The 19,966-nt window shown below is 38.3% G+C and overlaps 1 protein-coding gene across 5 annotated transcripts in view; it reads left to right on the top strand.

The window, feature by feature from the left end:
- LOC127509458 (cytochrome P450 2K1-like) overlaps positions 1 to 19,966 on the top strand; it is a 137,418-nt gene that overhangs the window by 55,754 nt on the left and 61,698 nt on the right. The window lies entirely within an intron of this gene.

The raw sequence follows: 19,966 nt of genomic DNA, 5'->3' as shown, positions 1-19,966 counted from the left end.
GTATGTAGTTTATGTAGTTAACAGAAACACTGGCTATATGCGAAATAAACAAGAAATTAAGGATGACTCATAACAGGCTATCTTAAACATTTTAATAGGGCACAAGTAATAAACTGTACTATCCCAGATTAGAATAGGTTATTCGCTCATTGTTTGCTCTGCTGTGTCCTTACCTGTTTATCTGAATATCTGTAATCAATCAGGCAAAACATCACAGACGATTTATCATATTACACAATATACTCATTGTTTTGAAAATGTCAACTGTTGCAGTTAATGCTTAACATTGAAACTTCATTACCGTTTCGAAATAATCCATTAAACGAGTTCGATTTGAGCACTAATATATTCTGTTCCATTCGTCTGCGCGTTGTCTCAAGGCCACGCCCACAACAGGGGAAATATCATGAATATTCACGTATACTCCACCCACTAGAACAGTTTTTCACAGGAACCGAATATTACACAACACTGGTCCACCTTAAAAGATGCCACGCTGCTCAACTTGGGGACCGTGTGGTTTTTCTCTTTTTCATGCTTTTTAAGGGATTGTGTTGCTTTTTGTGTCTATTTTGAATTAAAGGAAAATAAACTATTTTGAAATGCAAATAACACTGATATATCAGTGAAAATAGACTGCAAAAATATAAAGGCACATAAAATATAATTACAGTATGCTTTGTTTATTGAACATGCCATCAGCTTAACTTAAGGGACCGTGTGGTTTTTCGCTTATTCACGCTTTTTAGGGACCCTGTTATGTGTCTATTTTCAGAAAAGAATAATAAACTATTTTGAAATGTAAATAACACAGAAATATCAGTGAAAAGGTAATTAGAGACTATACCAGCTCCTGCTTGGATCCAGCCTCTTATGAAGACTTCAGATGAAGGACTCCAGAACATCAAACATGGATGATTATACAAAATGATCATGTTATCATTTCTTTACATGCACACTATTTTACAACTGTAGTTTCTGATATCACCTCATAAAATGAGGTGATATCAGATATCAGCCATCACATTGTTGGCCTGTCTTGTACCTTTTCTCAGTTTGCAAGTATGTAAAAAAAACAGGACTCTTGTCTTCTTCAAAAATGTACATATTTCAAGCTTGTTGCATTATTTTGTATGTGTATAAAAGGGGAGTATATTGTGATGTTGTATATGTATATTCCCTGACTTGTCAGCACTGAGTTTATTACTGCCTGCCTGCCTGCCTGCCTGCCTTCAGCACCAAAGTTGCATTATTCTAATGAAGCAGGGTGTGGCTAATAGAGATGTTCCAATACCCCTTTTCCATTCCCGATACCGATTCTGATACCTGAGCTCAGGGTATCGGCTGATACCGAGTACTGATCCGATACCTGGGTGTGTATCTGTATATTATACAGCTGTATATACTACTAGCCTTGTATGAATTGATGGAATTATTTTATGGTGTGCTTCAGACTTATCCCTTAATAAAACAAGAACAAATACATACAGTGAACTAGAGTATTTTTATTATAAGTAGTATTATAAATAGTATTATTTTATTATTTTATTTATTTGTCAGTTATATTATTTATTTATTTTAAGTGAAAAAGAACTTCAAATGCAGCCGCAAATCTAACACTTATTTTAGTATTTTAGTTTTACAATATAACTGTATAAAAACAGTGCAACAAATAAATCTAGGAATATAATTATATAAGAAAATAATCTCTTTAAAACTTAAAGTCCAGAAACAATTTTGTTAATAAAAATCCCACGTTTTCGATGACTGACAGTGGCTGGTCATCCAGAACAATAAACTCGACAATTTTGTTGGTTATCTTAATCGCTCGTTGGCTGTCTTTTGAAAACTTTTCTCTTTGTTTGAACGAAGCTTCCAAAGATTGTTGATTCTGGCACGCCTCGTCCTTCTCCGTCCTAGCCTTTCTGTAACCATCGTGTTGCGTGGGGTGACGCGTCTTCAAATGATTTATTATGTTATTTGTTAAAGTTGCTAATACTTGTGCCACCCCTTGAAATTGCAGCATTGCATATGAGACATGTCACCGTTTTACTGGCTGGTTGGTGCAGTCTGAAATACTGCTAAACAGCGGACATGCTGCTAGCACGTTTTCACTTCTTCTTCGCTGCTCTAAACAGTGGTTGCTTATGGCAACACAGCACAACTTCCTGTGATTGCATTCTGAACCGCGAAGAAGAATTGATTTCCGATTTGCTGCGTTAAGCAAAGATAGCGGGCACAACTAGGTATTGTTTAAGAAAATGGTATCGGATCGGTACATGAGTTTAATTACTCGCCAATACCGATGCTAGAATTTTTTGTGGTATCGGTGGTATTTCCGATACTAGTATCGGAATTGGAACAACCCTAGTGGCTAATAACAACAAAATGAACATAATTTTCATAAGCCTGACATTTCTGTTTAAAATATCCTTTTTTTTTTTTATTGATCTTATGAAGTATTCTAATTTATTGAGATAGTGAATTGGTGGGTTTTTGTTAAATGTGAGCCAAAATCATCACAATTAAAAGAACCAAAGACTTAAAGTACTTCAGTCTGTGTGCATTGAATTTATTTAATACACGAGTTCCACAATTTGAGTTGAATTACTGAAATAAACGAACTTTTCCACGACATTCTAATTTATTGAGATGTACCTGTAAATGTTTGTTGGCAGTGTGTGTACAGAACCAGCCTATAGTGATAAAAATACACCCACTACTTTTCTTTAATCCCCATGAATCATAAGCAGTGTCTCCCAATGACTTGTTTTTAGCCATGGTGCTAATGTGACGTCACATTAGCCACAGGCCCCGCCACGAATGTTGACAGACACTGCCGTTTTAACATAGAACTACCCTGAGCGAGTTCACAGCAAGTTGTACACAGTCTGCCATTGCTGCACTGACGAGAACGTCTCCCAAGCATTTTAGTTGTTCTGTAGCTGCAAGTATTAATCCACATAGCTCTCTCCATTTACTCCCAAAATCTGAGCCGCTGAAGACGAGGTGGATTAATTTTGTTTTCAAAGAAAATGCTCCCTCAACTCTACCGAAATTCGTTTATGTCTGCGTGAATCATTTTTACACTGGACTGCTTTGTGACTGAGGGTCAGTATAAAGCAGGTTTTGAACAAAATTTGCTCCTGAAGGATGGAGCAGTGCCAACTGTTCGTGATCCAGCTACACCTCCAGAAGAAGTAAGTATCACGCGTTTGCTTTCCAAATTGCCTTTCTGAAAGAGCTTCTTGTCACTCTGTAATGTTAATGTTGCTAAAGCTGTGTAAAGAGGGGTCGACAGAATGAGGATCCATTTGCAGCTTTTATTAATAACAATCGTAGTCGTACAAACAGGGTCGATGAACAGCAGGTAATGGAGATAAGACAGTTATCAGAGAAGTAAGGCAGGCGTGGGGTCAAGGCAGGCGGCAGGCAGTAAACTATAGTCCATGAAACAATGCAAAGGGTCAGAGGTAGGCAGCAATAATCCACACGAGAGAAAACAGTCCAAGGTCAAACACAGTAATCCAACAAGAGAAAATAGAACACTCAGAATTCATTTCAGGATTCATTACAGTCTGTCTGTCTTTTTTCACTGATGCTGCCTTCACATGCTACCAGAATGATTGTTAATAGGAATGTGGTAATTAAAAATTGCACATGAAAGCAATGTGATCTCGTAATCTGACTCATAATTACATGTGGGACTTATAGGCCCAGTTTCACAAACAAGTCTTAGCCTAAACCAGGATTAGGCCTTAAGCCCAGGATACACTGCACAATTTTTGGCTGTCCCAGACGAAAGATTGCCATCGTGAAACAATCGTGACGATTTCTGCGATCATGGCTCTTAATCGGTGGTCCTATGTCGTACAGTGAGAGAGGTTCAAAGATGGCCGTTTTCCTGGTCTTGCGACCAAAGATAGCCTACGATAATTTTCTGACAGTGTCAGAAATTCAGCTTGATCATCGCACAGTGTGTTTGCTGCTACGACCTACGTCTACTGACCAGCCAATAAAAATGCGACATGAAATCAAAGCGACATGGCGCTGAAACTTAAAACTGCTTACCTCAAGCTCTTTTCCCTTCTTCTTTTGCCGCTTCCTTTTTTCCCAGCGCACATAAAAACTACAACTGCCAAAGTGTGATTCAACATGGTGTTTTGTTTACCACTAGCACATGCTGATGACGTTTTATTCTTCTATAGAAACTTGCATCGTAGCCTACGAGTCAATAGGTGTCATCATCATACAGTTTACATGCATGTCGTGCCCGAGTTTAATAGATCTATGTCACACAGTGTGATTTGTAATGATCTTATAGGATTACTAAAATCGTGCAGTGTATCCCGGGCTTTAGTTCAATTAGGATATTTAAGTATATTTTATAAACGTACACTTGAAAAAAACATTACAGGTGTGCATCTTGAGACAAAACAATGGCAGTGACATATTTTAAGATATGACAGTACAAGTTGCTTTCTGTTAAAAAAGCTCAAACATGCATTTTAGTCTAGGACTAGCATAAGCCTTGTCTGTGAAAACGGGAGATAAAGTTTGTGATAGCACGCAATTGCACCATGAGACCAGCTATGATGTTATTTTTACCGCACCGTGCTGTGTAATTCATAAATGCTTATTTATTATGCACAATACAATCAGATGACTGACATTTAAATATCTGGCTCTGTAGGCATCTTACAACAGTTCCCACATAAACACCTACAGCAAGTTATTGATTATCATGACGAAACATGCTAATCGATTACTTAAAGTTATCTCCATATGAACTACATAAAAACATCAACTAACCATCAACTTCCTGTTGCATTCTATGTGTTGTCACTTCTTCTAAAGTCTCTCTTTCACTGTCCGATTCAGGTTCATACATATATGGCTGAACAACACTACTTGCAGTTTCCGACATTTTCATAGCATGAGTTTTGTTATTGCTATCATGCTGGAGCATGAGCTCTAGAAGCTCCGACCTCATCTGAAAAGGGGGACGGGAGCACCAGCTCATTTGCATTTAAAGGGACAAACACAAAAACAGTGTGTTTTAGCTCATACCCTAAACGTGGCAATTTCTATAATACTTCGGTTAGCTTGGCAACCACAGGGTTTGTTTACAACATGGCATCAATACACTGTCCATGTGCAGTTCAGAGTTCACCCAGAAGCGTTGGTTAAGACTTCCGTGCCAGGTAACTGTGGTGACCAAACAAACACTATAGGACAAACGTGAATTAAATCAGATACACAGTTTGCATACAGTTAAAATGTCAGATGTTGGCATATTTCAACACTGTATAAATAACAGACACATGCACACATACAGTCGAGCATATTACGTGAAATGTCGGCGCATTTCAACACTATAAATAAGAGACACCACTCCTAGATGGTTTTATGACGTGGGGCTTAAACACTCAGTTCCTTTGAGAGTGAGATTAAACTTTAAGTGACAGCTTTGCACTGTAATAGATGGAACAATAGCGATCTTGGTAGATTGTATGTGCAAGTTTCTTTGGCCACGCAAAACACAACAGAGTTTCTTCACTGTTGGTTCACAGTTTCAAAACTTTGCTTGATCAAGATTTTAAAATACTTCCCATTCAAATCACACTGGGACACGCGCAGTGTTACACAAGCTCTCACAAACAGGCAAGTGTATAGCTACTGTTTAACACAAGGAGGATAGTGCACTGAATGCAGTGGAACACGCACTGACAGTCTAGCTATAAATAAATATTAGGCCTTTAGAAATAGATCAAGGAACACGCTCAATCTTACCATGCTGTGAGGAGAATATTCATCCTTACATAGGTATTTTGATTACTGCAGTTTCATTCAGTTCCCTGATTGATATACACACACATAGGCTAGCTATTTGAGTGACGCTGGAACACGCAGCCAATTAATGCCAATTAAATCTTAAATTAATGTACTGCAGACTGCAGTTTAAAAATAGGGTGGATGAATGGAGTCTCCCTTGTGGCTGAAGTTTGAAGTTTTGAGGTGGGCAAAGACCGTAGAGTCGTTTATTAAACTTTGCAGCTAAACTTAACTTAACACAAGACTCTCAACGGGAAAGAAAGGAAACTAAGTAAAAGAAAGAAAAGTAAGTGGGACGAGAGTTGTTAGATGGCTTGAATGAAGCTGTTTGTTCTTAACCCATTTTCATCTGATATTGATCTGCCTTGATCTTCTTGTCATTGTCTCGTCTTCATCATCTGGTTCTTTGTTTGTGTTCTGAATTTTTAAACTGAAGTGTTTGTCCCACCTCTTTGAGAATTATGCAGTTGAATGATGTTTGATTACAAGTCTGTTTAGAATTGTTTTGCATGATTTTATGCAGTAAATATATGTAAAAAAAAAAAAAAAAAAAGTCTCTGTGGGTTTTTTTTTTTGTGTGTGGGTGTCACTGAGAGGTCACTCAGAAGAAAAAGGTCTGTTTTTGTATTTATGTTTCGGAGATCAAACATAGGTCTTTTACGAACTGCTTAAGTTTGACATTTTAAGCAAGAATTTATAAATAATATTCATATCCACTCAAGGAATTGGTGAGGCATGCAGTCAGTGAATCTCCTGTAAAAGTATTGGTGCCTTGGTGGTTGCAGGTATCATTACACATTTAAATTCCATTATCAAAGACATTCACTAGAAAAAAGTCCTTTAATCTCCACATAATGTGAATGGTTCAGTTTTATGTGGCAAGTCGAAGACTTTTTCTGAATTCCCAGTTTAAAATGGCTGTAGTTTAGCTGCAGTTTTTGTATGTCACTGTTAATTATTAACTTTTATTGCGAGATATTTTCTTTCATCATTTATTTCCTTATGATATGATTCACCTAAGCCTAAATCCTCTTTCCACAAAGTGTGTAAAACTAATCTCAGATCAGCGAAACAACATTCTTGTCATTTGCTGTTACATATTAAGTGAAAGTAGAATTAGATCTGTAATCTCTCAATGCATGTCTGTCCACAACGAAGCAAACAGTGTTTCTTGGTAATTTACATCAAATATGATGCAAGTTTTGCCTAAATTCTTTTGGATGAAGATAAACCTTCTTATTCACATTTTCATATTTTCAGTACTTGTGATGAACTCTAATGGTATGTATGATATTTATTGGCTGCAATACAGTAAGGGCAAAATATCCTTCTCTTGACCTTTAACAATTATGTTATAGTTTAAATTATGATTTGCAAAGTATAGTCTGGAATCTCCAGAATATTGATGAAATTGTTGTGGTTAAAATAAAACATCAGTGAGTTTATTTTCAGCAGAATATTGCTTTAAAATGCCTTCTAATTTTGTGATATATATATACTTTTCTTTCTTTCAGCACGTTTGATAGTATCAGGATCAAATGAGTCCATATCTGCGTCTGTGGGTGAGGATGTCACTTTGAACTGCTCTGTAGACTCTCACATCCCACCTGAAGACCTTGAAGAGGTTTCATGGAAGAAAACAGATAAAGATGAAGATATTCTGGTTCTGCTCTATCAAAACAAGACGACTTTACCAGATTCATCAGATGGGCAATTCAGAGACAGAGTTGAGTTCTTCACTGATGAAATCCCCAAAGGAAACTTCTCTCTGAGACTGAAGAGTGTTAGAATGGAGGACAAAGGAGTTTACATGTGTCAAGTGTTTGCTGAAGTACTTTCCGCCAATACAACTGTGGTACTGGAACAACTGGGTGAGTTGACACAATAGTGTAGGAATTTTAATTACCTAATCAGGTCCTGAATATCAAAATCAAACTTACACACACACACACACACACATCAAATTCTCTCACATACACTATTAAACTAATTCACATATGCACTATCAAACTCTTCTGCACATACACCACATACTGATCACCATAATGATGACATCAAACTATTACTTTCAAACAAACATCGACATCTAAACCTCTGTTAATTTTGTAAGTGATTCTATATACCACATATGATGTATCTTGTGAATCTATTGTTTTTCCCCTTTCATGTTTAGTACCATTTTAAATGTCTCAGAGCGTTTGGTAAAATGGTCTCAATTTCACTGCAGTCACTGGTATTATGAGAAAGATTGAAAACTTATGAGAATTCTGTTCTCCTTTTTTGGGTGGTGCCTCTTCAAGATATCTGATAATCTGATAACCCTCTCCTCTCCCTCAAAACCAGGTATAGGTGTAATAAATATTTACAATCCTTTTGTTCTGGTCTAGGTATATAAAGGAAGGTGGTAGAGCAGCCATTTGGGAAATTCTGTAGGCAGAAGACTCCCATGCAGTGCTGGATGAGTGTCTTAAAAGCACTCACACACCACTGTGTGTATGCAGTTGATGTTATGTAATTATTATTTCTGAATTGGCTTCTAATTGTTTAATTATTTAATTGTGTAGGAAACTTTTTCCTCATCGAAGCAGAGACCAGGAGTCGTTGGGATATCTTTCAACCAGAAGTTACTCTTCATTGAGACATGCGCTGTGCGTTGCTGTAGTCATCCAAGTCTAACTAAGGCAGTGTATACATGATATTTTATAGGCAATCAGTGGGCAGTCCTTAAAGGTGTTGCACTTACACACAGCCTTAGAAGTGACCACTAAAACAAAAGCATCTAAAGACAATACAGGCAATTACCCCCGACTGTGTAGATAATAGTACCCCAAATGTTATAAACAGTAGCTGGTCACGAGAACTAAGACTATGTAAACATTCACACATAGTTTGACTCCCAGTAGGAAGATCAAAGACTGACAAAACCTCCTCACTGGAAACTCTATCAGTAAACTGATGCCATCATGTTCACCTTGAATGCCTTCAGCATAACAGTGTCATTCAAATGCATAGATGCTAATCCAATCAGTCTGACAGTATAGCCCATACCTTAACATTATCATAGAGACAAAGGCACAGCTGTGTTTTGAGCTTGTCATGCCAAATGGTCAGGAAGTGCATAAAGACACCTGGGCTGTCTGACTTGATTTTCTTAGAAAGTCATCCTTTTTACCTCAAAATGTTAAATACAATGTACTTCACCTTAGTATTTCATATGATGTTATATCAGGACATAGGATCAGCAGATCTTAAACAGATTCTTAAATTTGTAATCCCACAATTGGTAATGGTTCATTCTGGATTCTCCTGAAATCATTATGACCAGTACATTAAGTGGTGTCTGGTGTTACCGCAAATCTGTGTCCAGGATAGATCATACCGAAGGCCCAAAGAAAGGAGCATGGGGCACATCATCTGGGACCTTCCAAGTTTCGGGGCGTGTGACTCTGTGTGACATCGGGTCCCTAATGAATGGATAATTGAAAAAGATTAATTCTGATTTTCATATTCGACCAATGTTTGATGTCTGAGCGACATTGGAGTCCACGTCCAGTGCCCACTGGGAAACTTTCCACTAAAAACTTTATAAAGAATGTTAGGGGGCAGTGTTTTAACAATATTATCATTAAGCATTTTTAGAATGTTTTTAGAAAATGTTATCCTACCTTTTAGGAGAACATTCCGGGAACAAAAATAAAACTTGCCGCTGAAAACATTACCAGAACACAAAAAAAAATTCTAGCTGGGTAAGTGTAACTATTTATACACTGTAAAATGTAATAAGTTGACTTTACTTAGAAAAGCTAAGTAAACATGTTTCCTTAAAATTTTCAATTAAAATACCTCATAATTTGAGTTGATAAAACATACTACACACTTAGTAGAGGTAAATAGAGGTCACTTAGAAAGCCTGAGTACTGATAACTCAATTTTGCAAGTTTAGTACTTTGTTAACTTAAAGATTTGAGTACACCGAACTCAAAACAAAACATTTTCTTAGCATTTTTGTTCACATTAGACAAATATATAAAAACTGACTGCCTTACATTTGATGCTTTACTCAAAGTTGTAAATAAGAAATGTTGTAAATAAGAATGTTGGGACAACAATGGACCATGCATTTATTTGTATTCATTAAACTGCAAAAAATCATTTAATTACTTTGTGTATCTGAAATTTAACTGAAGTAATTAATTAAAACTAAAAAAAAAGTTTACTAAGCAGCTAATAGACATCACTGCAACACAGTTATTGCCTTTTAATTATAGCAACATGCAGCATATTATCAGTGTTTCTTGGTCTTCTCCTGGACTGAATCACAGGCTCTACTCTTCAGCACAAAGGTAACCCAAAAAACTTAGACAACAGAAACCCTTTAAATCCCAACAGAACATTAAACACTAACAGATATCTCAAGATCTCAGCAGAGGAGGGTTATACAACAAAAACAGCATTATCAGCTTCACTTCATTTACCAGTTTTACTTTGTTAATGTCACATGTCTGCAGAAGTTCTTATTGAGAATTAACAGATTGATGATTTATTGAAAATAATAAAGTTTGCATTCATTGTTTGCATTAATTACTCTTCACCTTTGACTTTTAACATTAGCTTTTCTCTGGCTGTTGTAACTTTGTGTTTATAAGACAGTCATAATAGCAGTAAAAGCCAAGAGACATACTGGGGAGAATCTGTATTTATTCATTGTGACATCATAATGAAGTATACTACTTCACAGATTTCATCCCAAGGTTTATTAGTGATCAAAAGCATGGGTCATTATGGGTCATTAAAAGCATTTAGACATTGCTTTACCAACACTGTGATACTATAACAACAGACCAAGCACTATTGTGGTAATTATTTTTTTTTTTTTCAATACATTGTGTACAAAACATTTAGATTTTTTGTGCACACATTTTATTTAGAAATAATAATACTTGTGGCCACTGCAATGCTGAGCCTCTTTTTATAGTATAACAGTAACAACATTTATTGATATAGCACACATTTGGTCGATGATAAACCTTGGAATGAAATCTGTGAATTAGGTTACATTATTGCAAGTGATGATGAAAATTTTGAGGCAACAGGTTTATATAATTACATATAACTACAAATAACTACATTTTGCAGTGTACTGCAGAGCAAATATTGGCAGATACTATTTGCACCTCATTGTGTTGTAGTACAGTGGTTCTCAACTGGTTTGGGTATGGGTCCCACATTTTCTCATGGTCATTAAGCAGCAATCGACTTTTTTAGGAATTTATTTTAAAAAATATTTTTGGATACGTTGGTTTCAGTTAATAATGGAATACTTTTTACTTCTCTTTACGTTAAACCTACTGACAAAAACAGCATTTTACATGCTAAGAATTTCCATACCAAATCACTAAAATGAAGCATACCCCATAGCCAGTTTTTTACGATTACGTAGAATTTGTAGTAATACAGATCATTTTGATCAACAAGCTGAGACTTTATACAGTCAATTTATTCAAAGACAATATCCAAAAAAGATGATTAGGTTTAGCCTTGGAAAGAGCGTGTTCTTTTGATCCTTCAGTGAAGAAGACTTCTAGGCACAATAATTCTTCCCGTATCAGTGCTGAAATAAAAAACAAAAAACAAATTTAAAACATTGGCATTGGTTGACAATGTTGGCAGAAAGATATTTAATGACTCATCTCTTTTTGTTTATTCCAGAGGACAAACTATTCGAGACCGTTTGTTACATGCAGATTGTGGTGTGGCTGCAGATGGACGGGTCAAGCCTCTAGAAGGCTCCAGAGGTTTTTTTCCATGTAGACATTGTTATTCCCTTGTTCCCTGAAGGAGGGAACGAAAACGTTACGTCAAAACATACTGACGCATGAAGTCTTGCCCAAGAGACCAATCACCTTCGAGTGGTAACAAAACAAGCCAATGGTATGCTGAGTAGCTTGGTCTGCAGAATTTGCATCGCAATTTTCGCCCCGCTCTGTGGGTATATAAGGAGCAGCGCGAGCATACTCGCATTCAAGTCTTCGCTGAGGAGCCAAGCCGGTGTGACCCGGCCATTTAATGGAACAGCGATTCTGACACCGAGCAGGTCCTACTTACTGCCCCGAAGGGGCGAGTATATGGGAGGACACGGGCTCTTGAACCTGATAAGCCAAGATTATAGCATCCACTATCCAGTGGGACAACTTCTGCTTGGAAACAGCCTTTCCCTTCTGCTGGCCTCCGTAACAAACAAAGAGCTGGTCTGAGGTCCTAAAGCACTGAGTTCTGTCTACGTAAGCTTGGAGAGCACGTACTGGACAGAACAGCACTGGGGCTGGGTCTGCCTCCTCCAAGGGCAGCGCTTACAAGTTCACCATCTGATCTCTAAAAAGAGGGGTGGGAACTTTGGGCACATATCCAGGCCGGGGTCTCAAGATCACATGAGAGTTGGCTGGCCCAAATTCCAGGCACACTTCGTCAACTGAAAATGCCTGCAGGTCCCCGACCCTCTTAACAGATGCCAAAGCCGCCAGGAGCACTGTTTTTAAAGAAAGAAACTTCAGTTTGACTGAGAGCAAAGGCTCAAAGGGAGGTGGTAAGGTACTTAAACCTGCCGCATCCCGTCCAGGACCCACACATGCAGGTTTCAAAGATCAGGATGTGGGTGCCAGAGGGTGCCCCCTCACTGAAGGTCCTTCATCAGAGGAATTAGTCAGGGAGGGGCTGTTGCGAGGAGTACATGTTCGGAGAACCAAGTCCGGCCGGGCCAATAGGGCGCAACCATGAGGACTTGCTCCTCATCCTCCCTAATCTTGCACAATGTTTGTGCGAGAAGGTTCACTGGGGGAAACGCATATCTGCGTATGTGTACCTCGGTCAGGGAGTAAAATAACTGGCAATGGGAAGTGTCTGGAGAGGTAAACAGGTCTACCTGAGCGTCTCCGAAGCATTCCCAAATCAGCTGAACCGTCTGGGGATGGAGTCTCCATTTTCGTGAGAGCTCGTTAGCTGCATGATTGAGCTTGCCCAGGATATGAACGGCACAAAGCGACCTTAGATGCTTCTGGCTCCATAGTAGGAGATGGCGAGTGAGTTGCGACATGCCGACCAGAACGTGCTTGTCCTTCAGCAGAGCCCTGAAGCGGGCAGAATCGACAGAAAAAAAAAGAAAAAAAAAACAGCCGTGCAATGGCGTTCAAATGTTTGTGAATAGCAGGTGTCGCTTTGCCTTTATAAAGCAGCACCAAATGCAAATTATACTGAATCATTCTTCAGATTCTTGACTTGTCAACATCTGAACAAGCAAAACATAGGCCATGTTCACACAGCAGCATAATACGGTTGTCAGTCCTGTATTTGAGTCCTTAATATGGTTATGTTCACACACTACGGTTATTTACAGGTGTGACAACCGCATTCTGTAACCGAACTCATACCTGTACATTTCCAGGACTCACAACCGCATTCTCTGAATTTTCACGCTGTGTGAACGGAACAGGACTGGACAACTAGTTGTCTGTCACATCATACAGTGCGAGAGAGCCGGTGTTTTGTGTGTGGTTTCGCTTTCAGTAACTTACAGCGACAGAGATTTGAGCTGTGCGTCATCTGAAGGTTTTAGATCCAGTCACTGATCTCCACCCGGAGCGGCCCCCGTCAATTTTGTGTTCCTTTTCCAAAATCAAATACTGTGTCATGCACGAGACGTTGCAAAGGACGTGACACGCGAGTGCAACGCTTAAACACTCCGGCTATGGTGTGTTTATATGCTGCTGTTGGTTAATGAAGTTTGAATGGATACACTCGCGGTTCAATTGGTCTCTTGTCATGTCAAAAGCGATGAGACTTTTCAGTTTTATGGACATTGTCATCTTTAATATTACGCTGGTCACTGTGGTTACTAGTAAGAGGATACGGGCTTGACTCTCATTGCACGTTCATACAGACAGTGTTCCAGACGCTACTGTAAGTTGCTGTGTGAACGGGACATTTCGAGAGTCACACCTGTAAGTAAATGCGGTTGTCAATCCCAAAAACTGACAGTGTGAACGTGGCCATAGAAGTTGACCTAACCATATTGAACCTGTTGATTAGTAAGGGTCCTTTCACACTTGGTTAGATTGCCTGGTCTAAACCAGATTTCGATTGCTTCCCCCTCCCCCTGCCCACGCTCGACTGTGTTCACATTGTTTCACAACTGTGGTGCGTTTGCATCATCAAAACAGCAGCTGTTTATCTCTGTTGCTAGGCAACGACAAAACAGGAGAAGGTGGCAAAATGCATACCATTGCTTACCTCATTTTTATATTATGCCTTTATGAACCTTTGTTAACCTTTTGTTTTCAAAGTGTCAGTACATAACAGCACTTGATTCTATTTGCTGCGAACGTACTGCAAATGTTCTAAAGAAAGCCGGAGTCCTTGGTTCTTTGATTTGCTGGCACTTCCATCATTGAAATAAAGAGAGGATGTGGTAGTGCTGAATCACGCATGCTGTTTATGTAATAACAGTCTCACAGAAAGTTTTCAAAGTGCTGATTTGTTCTAATTATGTGTGGGGATCAACCTACATGCTTTAGTTAAAAAATTTTTGCAGGAATGTCCTGAATTATAAGTGCAGAAGTTGTGGGAATGAGTAAAATTATGTGCAATACATGGAATCCCACATTGAAATTTAAGCCCCGCTAACTATTTCTCTATTAGAAAAAATGGCTAAATATGGTGTATAAGCTAATTAAGCCCTATTGTATATGTTATAAGTAGTGTTTTTGTTTCACAGGTTTCTCTTCTTTGCACATATCTTTGTTGGCTTTCTGTGTTGCTGCTGGTTCTGGAGCTGTTCTTCTGCTCTGCTGTCTGATGTGCTGCAGACTAACAAAGGCTGGTGTGTTTGAAAGGACAATACATTTCTTTTAATTTAACTCTATCTCTGTCTTCCTCATTTAACTGGGATTATTCTGTGATTTCTCTTCAGTCACCATCAGAACTGTCTGGAAACTTCAGCTTTCTCTTGTCTTTTGTCCAAACATCTGTATGTTCTTTGCCTTCATCTTTTGGGGTCTTACTGAAGGTGAGTTTAGTAGTTTAGTGGTCTTACATTCGTTGACACATTTTCTTAGAGCGTAACTCTTTCACACTTTCAAATTATATATATATATATATATATATATATATATATATATATATATATATTTAAAATCTAATCATTACATATTCTGTTCCAGGATTTCTGTATGAGAGCATCACTTGCTGTGCTCTTAATATTCTGAGGCCTGTTATGTTGATTTGGGCTTTGCCATATTTAAAGTATCTTCAAGGTATGTTTTAGGCAATGAAGATTTGCATTTTGCTCAATGAAATCAGTAAAGAGATCATAATGAGACCATACTAAAGACAACATTTTAAGAATTAGCATGACAGTATTATTAGTGACCAATGCTATTGCAGTTAAATTAGGCATCAAATTGAAGGGCATAATATTTTCTTGTGACCATTTTTAGTGTGTTTTCTATACGGATGTGTCATGAAATGGTAAAAAGACAACTACTTCCCAAGTTACCCCAACATAAGGTACAAACAAGGAAACATATATGTTTTTGCACTAATGCCATTAATCTTGTAAATAATAATAATAATAATAAGGGGAATAATAAGAGGAGTTGCTCAATTGCTTAATATGTATTTAAATATTTTAAAACGGTCATTACATGACTTAAAATTTTTTAACATAATTATGTTTCTTTTGGTTCTATTATAATATTGATAGTTCTTTGCATGCGAGAGCGTGCACACACAAAATGATGATTTTCTACCTTTATTTCAACCCTATGAAACGCTATGTCTTACTGCTGCAGCTCTTTTAAAACTTTTTAGTAAATGGCCACTGTTTGGTTAATGTCACTGTACCAGAATAAAATATAAAGTCCCCGCTATTGCATGCGTGTTTTGAAAGCATTATACACTGAAAAAAAAATGGGAAAACACATATTGTCCAACTCAGTCGTATTATTTTTGATCTACACATCAAAATTGTATAGCTTTTCTAAACTTGGTTTCTTTGCTTTTGATTAATTTAATTCTTTAAAATGTGCCGTCTACTAGATTAAATTATTTAGGGCGAATGTCAACCAATCAAGAACTTGACAATTATTTTTGCTGAAACTGTAGTACTGTCAGGATCACTATCATCAAAGATGACTGGCAGTTAGCATACAGTTTGGAAGGAGGAGCTGGGTATGGAGGAGGGTAATTAGCTCCTGAGCAATGCGATAAAGCTGCTGATAATACTGAATGGACCATATACAAATGCAGTGACAGGCATCGTATTCCTATAGTTCAATGTGAATCAGCTAAGTGTCAGCTGATGCGAGCTTGACTAACGTGACCTGCCAGAACTAACGCTATACGCTTGATTTCTGTCAGGATCACTATCATCAAAGATGACTGTCAGTTAGCATACAGTTTGGATTGGCGGTATGGTTCTGTTCTGGGCAAAAACTCCCTGCCCATCCATGCAGCCCAGAGCAGGGAGAGCAGCGATAACCCCCCCAAAACAAAACCATATGCTGACAACCCCCCAACCACAAGCTGACTGCAAAATCTGAATGCCCCCGGCCTTTTTTTTTTTTTTTTTGGGTACTGGAAAAAAGTATACTGGAAAGACAAAATAGGATCTCCCTCTGAGATAGCAAACTGGGGGCAGCATGCCCCGTACAGGAGGGAAGTAGCAGCAAAGGGGTGCTCTTCTGTTACAAGCATCTGAGAAGAGCAGCATGCCCCTTACAGGATATAACGCCCCCGCTTCTGCGAGTTGCAGAAAATAAAAACTCAATATAGTAGTTTACTTATCACAAAGGCTGGTTGCGGCGGGTTTCAGAATATATCGCATGGTGTTCTTGCGAGCAACTCATGATTCTATGGAAGCCCGTTTCCGCCACAATTGAGTAAAAAAATATAATTCTGAAATATAATAATTTCTCATAATTATGACTTAGTATCTCATTATATTGAAAAATTTTCTTGTAATGAGAAAATGACTTAGTATCTCATAATAACGAGAAACTTTCTCGTAATAATGACTTAGTATCTCATAATAATGAGAAACTTTCTCGTAATTATGACTTAGTTTACAACTTGCCAAAATCTGTGTGATCATTGAGACAAAACATAAAACTGACATGATTGCGATTGACAATAGTGTACGTCAATTGGTTCACCTGACTGTAGGTAAAACATGGGATTTTAAACTGCTTTATGATAAACAATAATATTTGTTAATGTATTTTAGCAAGCAGTTCTGTAAGAAGGAAAATCATGGTCTCTAAATTGATTCATGAACAACGCACATGCTTTGTCAACATGAGAAATAGGTCTAATCAGGCGCGGATTAACGCATAGGCTTACCTAGGCTGCAGCCTAGGGGCCCCACGTGTGCAGGGGCCCCGGATTGGCCAGGCTATTTTTTTTTTTTAATTTACAGCTTGAACAAAAAAAGACCCTCATTGGCCCATAAGAAACATTAAAAAATCAGGTGATTGGATAGATGTGACATTTGGGTCACATCTGTCCAATCAGCTGCTGATCAAATCATGTCAATCATTTTCATTACGTCACTGCTATTGCTAGGCGGCATAGCGTGCAAAATGTCCGAAAGAAATTACGATAGTGGAGCACAAAAAATCGGAAAATACAAAGGTTAAAACAACAACGTGAACAAGATATACTGAAAAAAATACCTAAATTGACATAATACTTCAAGGCATTGGATACATCAAGACGTGGCGAAGTCACGCAGTTCGTGAGGGAGAGATCGTTAACGCAGGAAATACAAACATTCGCCTATCATTCATCGACCATCAAATACGGCTTATCACTTGAAACATGTAAGTAGTAGCAACTTTACAAGTCCGCTAATGTTAGCCTGGTAGTCCTAGATAAATGTGCACTATTATTTGGTGCATATCCGTTTGTGTGGAGAGCGCGCTCGCTGCATGATATGGAGGCGCAGGTGCGATAAATACTCTGTCATTTTGGTCATACAGATAAGAGTAATACAAACTGTAAAGGGTCTACTTTTATTTCTGTAAACTCACAATAACAGAAAACGGTGTGCTTTTGTGAAATGAAATCAACCAGGATACGCGTTCTGTCATCTCTGTGAGCACGTAACAAACCGTACTTCCCTCACAGACACGAGAAATATATCTGTAGAAAGCTTGAAACAATAAATTATTAAAATGTTTAGAAAGTCTGCTTGCTGTTTTTTCACTACACACTCATAATAATTACGTTTACTGGTGCGCTGTGCCAAGTTTTATGCTGATTAGGCTATGTATCATAGGCGGAGCTGGGGAAGGCTTAGCTTCCCCTGGCAATGGGTCAAAAATTAGCGGGGGCTTTGGCCAAAAATGCATCTGCACATTTAAACTAAATCTAGTAATAAAGTGAAAATAAAAATTAAATGAAAAGTGTTGGTTGCAGCATTTAATATAGATCTTGCGCCCTATAACCAATCACACACGATTCTGTTGAGCTTACAACGGCAATGGCCAATCAGAGGTGTTCAGATTAGTCATCGCTGAAACGCAGGAGTTTTGTTCAGTGCGCGAGCTGAACTCGGAATTCTAACTGAATTCTGCACTCTCGCTAATGCTCTCAGTCTCATCATAAACAGATTTGGTGATTTTTGGCCAAAGCCCCCGTTAATTTTTGACCCATTGCCAGGGGAAGGCTAAGCCTTCCCCAGCTCCGCCTATGATACATAGCCTAACAAAAGCACACCGTTTTCTGTTATTGTGAGTTTACAGAAATAAAAGTAGACCCTTTACAGTTTGTATTACTCTTATCTGTATGACCAAAATGACGGAGTATTTATCGCACCTGCGCCTCCATGTCATGCAGCGAGCGCGCTCTCCACACAAACGGATATGCACCAAATAATAGTGCACATTTATCTAGGACTACCAGGCTAACATTAGCGGACTTGTAAAATTGCTACTACTTACATGTTTCAAGTGATAAGCCGTATTTGATGGTCGATGAATGATAGGCGAATGTTTGTATTTCCTGCGTTAACGATCTCTCCCTCACGAACTGCGTGACTTCGCCACGTCTTGATGTATCCAATGCCTTGAAGTATTATGTCAATTTAGGTATTTTTTTCAGTATATCTTGTTCACGTTGTTGTTTTAACCTTTGTATTTTCCGATTTTTTTGTGCTCCACTATTGTAATTTCTTTCGGACGTTTTGCCGCTATGCCGCCTAGCAATAGCAGTGACGAAATGAAAATGATTGACATGATTTGATCAGCAGCTGATTGGACAGATGTGACCCAAATGTCACATCTATCCAATCACCTGATTTTTTAATGTTTCTTATGGGCCAATGAGGGTCTTTTTTTGTTCACGCTGTAAATTAAAAAAAATAAATAAAAAAAAATAGCCTGGCCAATCCGGGGCCCCTGCACACGTGGGGCCCCTAGGCTGCAGCCTAGGTAAGCCTGTGCGTTAATCCGCGCCTGGTCGTTAGGATGGTGAATTTAACAATAAAAGTTTGTCCAGGTAGACGTATACACTGGTGACAGGTCGAGTTGCAGGTACATATACATTATAACGGTGTCCTACCACAGAAAGATTTTACCCCAGCTCGGAAATTGCCAGCTGTGACGGTTATCTTCTCCTGTATGAGTGTGAGCATCAGTAGCCATGAGTCGCATTGAAGTGATGTCATCTCCCTCTCTTCAATTGATTGGCTAGAGGAGGAGCTGTCAATCTAGAACTAGTGGACCAATGGTGACACTTAAGCCCGGCCTAATGTACATGAAACTCGAACTGCAACATTTGGAAACGCAAGAGCAAAACGTAGAAAGAAGAGCAAAGAGAAAAACAGTACAAGCGTACAAAAGAGTAAAATATGAGCAGAAAATGTAAGAGAGCAGAAAGAAGAGAGTAATAATAGCAAGTCGAAAACAACTTTTAAGAACACATAAACACAAGTTTAAGATTTGTGCAATATCATTTTTAATGTGTTTAAAGTTTTGATTCATGCTTGTTATTTTTTTAAATGAGCTTTTATTTTTTCGATTCACGCTTATTATATTTTGATCCATGACCACATTCTTTGCAGGGGCGTTTCCTCCGAGGA

The sequence above is a fragment of the Ctenopharyngodon idella genome, chromosome 3 (assembly GCF_019924925.1).
Source record: "Ctenopharyngodon idella isolate HZGC_01 chromosome 3, HZGC01, whole genome shotgun sequence".
Lineage (NCBI taxonomy): Eukaryota > Metazoa > Chordata > Actinopteri > Cypriniformes > Xenocyprididae > Ctenopharyngodon > Ctenopharyngodon idella.
The sequence above is the reverse complement of the archived record's forward strand: the minus strand, read 5'-3'. Positions and strand labels throughout refer to the sequence as shown.